At 40.5% G+C, this 6,000-nt stretch overlaps 1 pseudogene; it reads left to right on the forward strand.

The window, feature by feature from the left end:
* The first annotated feature begins 1,130 nt into the window (after positions 1 to 1,130).
* LOC102978966 (bifunctional methylenetetrahydrofolate dehydrogenase/cyclohydrolase, mitochondrial-like) lies at positions 1,131 to 2,354 on the forward strand (annotated as a pseudogene).
* The last annotated feature ends 3,646 nt before the right edge of the window (positions 2,355 to 6,000 follow it).

Genomic DNA, 6,000 nt, shown 5'->3' on the forward strand with positions numbered 1-6,000 from the left:
GGAAGGTCCCTCATGCCACGGAGCAACTAAGCCCATGTGCCACAACTACTGAGCCTGCACTCTAGAGTCCGTGAGCCACAACTACTGAGCCTGCATGCCACAGCTAAGCCCATGCGCCTAGAGCCCGTGCTCCACAACAAGAGAAGCCACCACAATGAGAAGACCGTGCACTACAAGGAAGAGTAACCACCGCTCAACACAACTAGAGATAGCCCGCGTGCAGCAACGAAGACCCAACACAGCCAAAATAAATTAATTAATAAATTAATTTTAAAAAAAGAGTGAACCCTAATGTAAACTATGAACTTTAGTTAGTAATATATCAATATTGGCTTAACAATTATACCACACTAATGCAAGATGTTAAAAATAGGGGAAATGTGGGGGGAGGGAGTGATGGAGTGTATGGAACCTATAACTGCTCAATAAAAGTCTTTTAATTAAAAAATTTAATTGACAAAGGCTAAGTTTTGAAATGTGTACTGAGTATTTTTTAAAATTTATTTTTATTTAACTATAGTTGATTTACAATATTGTGTTAGTTTCAGGTGTACAGCTTCAAATTCTTTTCCATTATAGATTATTACAAGATATTGAATATAGTTTCCTGTGCTAAAAAGTAAATCTTTGTTGTTTATTTTATATATAGTGATATGTATCTGTTAATCCCTTACTCCTAATTTATCCCACCTCTTCCCCTTTCCCTTTGGTAACCATAGGTTTGTTTTCTATGTCTGTGAGTCTGTTTCTGTTTTGTAAATAAGTTCATTTGTGTCATATTTTAGACTCCACAAATAAGTGATATCATATGGTATTTGTCTTTCTCTTTCTGACTTACTTTACTTAGCATGATAATCTCTAGGTCCATCTATGTTTCTGCAGATGGTAGGGTTTCATTTTTTTTTATGGCTGAGTAATATTCCACTATATATATACTATAATATATATTACTATATATATTATACATACTATATACATAGTACATAATATGTACATTATATATATATAATGGAATATATATATCACATCTTCTTTATCCATTCATCTGTTGATGGGGCACTTAGGTTGCTTCAATGTCTTGGCTTTTTTTCTTTTTTTTTTTTTAAAGAATGAAAGAGAGGGTGCTGGCCATGGCTGCATCGTCCCTAGTATCCACTTTGGCCACCCTGCTGCTCCGGCCCAGCACAGAGCTGTTGCCTCCACCATCGCCCCTTTCACCTCTCGGCAGTCCGAAATGAAGCTGTTGTCATTTCTGGAAGGAAACTTGCCAAGCTGATCAAGCAGGAAGTGCAGCAGGAGGTGGAAGCATGGGTGGCGTCAGGCAACAAACGACCGCACCTGAGCGTGGTTCTGGTTGACGAGAATCCCGCAAGTCACTCCTCTGTCCTCCACAAAACCAGAGCAGCTGCCGATGTGCGAATCAACCGTGAGACAATTGTGAAATCAGCTTCAATTTCAGAGGAAGAACTGTTGAATTTAATCAATAAACGAAATAGTGATGATAATGTAGATGGTCTCCTCGTTCAGCTGCCTCTTCCAGAGCACACTGATGAGAGAAAGATCTGCAATGCTGTTTCTCCAGACAAAGATGGTGATGGCTTTAATGTAGTTAACGTAGGGCGAATGTGTTTGGACCAGAATTACATGTTACTAGCTACTCCATGGGGTGTGTAGGAAATAATTAAGCAAACTGGCATTCCAACCCTAGGGAAGAATGTGGGTGTGGGTGGAAGGTCAAAAAATGTTGGAGTGCCCATTGCAGTGTTACTACACACCGATGGCACGCACGAACATCCTGGAGGTGATGCCGCCGTCACAATTTCTCATCCATACGCTCCCAAGGAGGAGCTGAAGAAACATACAGCTCTTGCAGATATTGTGGTCTCCGTTGGAGGCATTTCAAATCTGATCACAGCCAATATGATTAAGGAAGGAGCAGCTGTCGTTGATGTGGGAATAAATAGAATTCAAGATCCCATAACTGCTAAACCCAAGTTGGTTGGAGATGTGGATTTTTTTTTTATTTTTTATTTTTTTTTGCTGTACGCGGGCCTCTCACTGTTGTGGCCTCTCCCGTTGGGAGCACAGGCTCCGGACGCGCAGGCGGCACGAACCCGCGTCCCCTGCATCGGCAGGCGGACTCCCAACCACTGCGCCACCAGGGAAGCCCGGAGATGTGGATTTTGAAGGAGTTAGGAAGAAAGCTGGTTACATCACTCCATTCCCTGGTGGGTGTTGGTCCCATGACAGTGGCAATGCTAATGAAGAATACCATTACTGCTGCAAAAATAGTGCTGAGGCTTGAAGAGCGGGAAGTGTTGAAGTCTAAGGAGCTTGGAGTAGCAAGTAGTTAACTATTGTGGCTTCTGTGTCATGCACAGCACTCCAAACTAGTTCACGAGGAAAACCAGGCCGATAGAAATGCAATATTTATTCTACTTAAATGGTTTAAAACAGTGCTTTGCATTTATTTGTAAGCTTAAATGGGCGGGTGTTTGCACACATAGCTCTGCAGTTACCTACCAGGGAGCGCGCCACTATCGTGCGGGGTCATGCGATCCAGCCAAGGGAAGCCATTAACCTACTGATTAACAGGCGGACACTGTCACATTGAGAATGGCTGCCTAACTTTGTCAAGCCACTTCAGTTTAAATTTGTCTTTTTTAGGAAGGCAGCTATGCTCACCACTGTACCACCAACGCTGCACAAATTTGTCTTTTCTATGATTGCATTTCCCAAGTGCTATTCCAATAATGAATTGATGCTCACTTTAGGTTCCAAAACTTTTGAGTTCAACTGGTCAAGCCAAAGGAAAAATGTTGCAAGAGAAAATTAGGGAAAAGGTAAAAAGAAAGAAATGATGGTAATTACCCTAATTTAATATATGCATTGATTGATAGCCAGAAGAAAAACTACATGTTAATAGTCTCCTAAGCTGTCATTTTGTAGCTTAGTCATTGGGAAAATGTTTGGGGTTGTTTCATTTGCTATTAGCCCTCATTTTATGTTCGTTACCGTTCCTGAGGTCTCCCCATTTTAGTTTTCTAGGATTGACAGTCTTATTTTATAAATTATTCATGTGTGTTGTCATACTTGACTTTCCTACATCCTTCAACTTCATTGTCAAAATTTTATACTGGTGGGGGTGTCTGTATGGTTTCTTTAGTGTATCTTGAAACCTGTATTTGGACAACATAACTTGGGCTTGATGATCATTAGGGCAGCTTGTATAAGTATGCAACTTACTTTTCCATCAAATAACTGTCAACAGCTGCCAGCTTTTCTCTGATGCACCTGTTGGCTTTCCTCGATTGATTTCTGAGAACTTGAGTTAATACTGAATTTAATCAGACTTTCTGATTAAAGGACTTTTTTGCTTCATTTTGTTTTTTTTTAAATAAAACACTCTGGTAGAGAATGAAAAAAAAAAGAATGAAAGAAAAAACACATATGAAGAAATTTTATGATGACAATGACTTAATACTGAGATTAAAAATTTCTAAATATTTATGAAAATAGACTATGAATTCATGAAGTATTTATCATGACTTAGTGAATCAGGATAGGGCATCATCTTTCCTAAATAATTATCAAATATTTATTCAATATTTTACTCATAAAATGACCCATCTTAGGTCCTAGGAGAACTATATATATGTCCCTGCCCTCAAAGAGTATACAGTTTAGTCAAGGAAAAAACATAATAAAAAACATAAAATGTCTAAGAATATAAATAGCATCTGCCAAGTACCAGATAAGTGGGACAGATATATACACTTTAGGAATTCTACATTCAAAACATCACTTCAGGGCTTCCCTGGTGGCGCAGTGGTTGAGATTCCGCCTGCCGATGCAGGGGACACAGGTTCGTACCCCGGTCCGGGAAGATCCCACATGCCGCGGAGCGGCTGGGCCCGTGAGCCACGGCCGCTGAGCCTGCGCGTCCGGAGCCTGTGGTCTGCAACGGGAGAGGCCACAACAGTGAGAGGCCCGCATAACGCAAAAACAAAAACAAAAAACAAAAAAAACACATCACTTCATAATGCTTTGTACAAAGGACAGAATTTTACAGCTGGAAGGGTCTTTAGAGATCATCTAGGTCAGCCCTTTATTTTATAGATGAGCGTTTTGCGACCAAGATATTAGAGGCCAGAATTCATCATTTAATCATTCATCTGTTCATTCAACAAATCTTTGTTGACTATTTCCTATGGATCAAGCACTTTGCTGGAGGCTGGAATTTAAAACTGAACATGTCACAGTATTCACAAATCTTATAGATTTGTGGCCACCTGTAGAGGAAAGGCTGGCTGGACACTCTATTCTTTATATTCAATGCTGTGGAAGGGAGAGCACACATTTTGGTGTTTAGCTAGCATCCTCTGCCACAGGAGAGTGCCCTGATCAGATCTGCACTCTAGGAGAATCACTCTGGCAGGGAGTGGGTAATCCTGAAGGGCAGGGAGATTGGTTAAGAGGCTCTTCTGTTAATCTGAGTGAAAAATGATTTGGCTTGAACAAAGGTAGTAGTAGTGTAGGTGGCGAGAAAGAGACAAGTTCAAGAACTAATTAGAAGGGCTTCCCTGGTGGCACAGTGGTTAAGAATCTGCCTGCCAATGCAGGGGACACGGGTTTGAACCCTGGTCCGGGAAGATCCCACATGCCGTGGAGCGACTGGGCCGTGCGCCACAACTACTGAGCCTGTGCTCTAGAGCCCGTGAGCCACAACTACTGAGCCCGCGTGCCACAACTACTGAAGCCCACGAGCCTGGAGCCCGTGCTCTGCAACAGGAGAGGCCACCTCAATGAGAAGCCCCCGCTAGCCACAACTAGAGAAAGCCCTCTTGCAGCCGCGAAAACCCAACGCAGCCAAAAAAAAAAAAAAAGAACTAGTTAGAAGATAATATCAACAGGCCTCAATAATCAATTGGATGTTGAGACTGAGTTTAGGAGAAGAAGGAGCCAATGGTGACCCAGAGTTCTGATTTGGGCAACTGGGTAAAACAGAATACAGAAGACTTTGGAAATAAGATGGTGCTTTAAACATTTTGAGTTTGAGGTATGAGATATCTGATGACCAGGTAGTATTTGAGACTAAAGTTTGAGGAAAGATTTTTTCTGAAGGTATAGATGTGGGCATTATCAGTATATAGACAATAGTTGAAGCTTTAGAAATAAATGGAGATGCATCACACAAGAAGAAGTGAAAAAGTAGTTTTTCTCAAGTCTTTAAAAACATTTTTATTGTGGTAAAATATATGTAACATGAAATTTACCATTTTAACCATTTTTAAATGTACAGTTCAGCGGCCTTAAGTGCATTCACATTGTTGTGCCACCATCACCATCATCCATCTCCAGAATTCGGTCATCTTCCCAAATTGAAACTCTGTACACATTCAACAATAACCCCCCATTTTCCCCTCCCCTGAGCCTCCAGCAATCAACAATCTACTTTCTGCATCTATATGAATTTGGCTTCTCCAGGTATCTCACATAAATAGAATCACACAATACCTGTCCTTTTGTGTTTGTCTTATTTCACTTAGCATTATGTTTTCATAATGGTTCATCCATTTGTAACGTGTCAGAATTTAATTCTCTTCTAAGGCTGAACAATATTCAATTGTGTGGCTATACCACATATTGTTTATCCATTCATCCGTTGATGAACATTTCGGTTGTTTCTAGCTTTTGCTTATTGTGAATAACGCTGCTATGAACATGAGTATATAAATACCTGTTAGAGTCCCCGCTTTCAATTCTTTGGAGTGTATACCCAGAAGTGGAACTGCTGGATCGTATGGAAATTCTATGTTTAATTTTTTGAGGAATTTCTGTACTGTTTTCCACATTCTCAATTTTTGCTATGCATCAGAATCACCTCTTGAGTTTTAAAAAATACATATGCTCAATCTCCACCCCTGGAGACTGAGTCAGAAGATCTGAATAGATACCTGACTTCCGTTTCTTTTTAGAATTCAAATTCTTTAAAATACT

Source organism: Physeter macrocephalus, chromosome 7 (genome assembly GCF_002837175.3).
Source record: "Physeter macrocephalus isolate SW-GA chromosome 7, ASM283717v5, whole genome shotgun sequence".
In the NCBI taxonomy this organism is placed as follows: Eukaryota; Metazoa; Chordata; class Mammalia; order Artiodactyla; family Physeteridae; genus Physeter; species Physeter macrocephalus.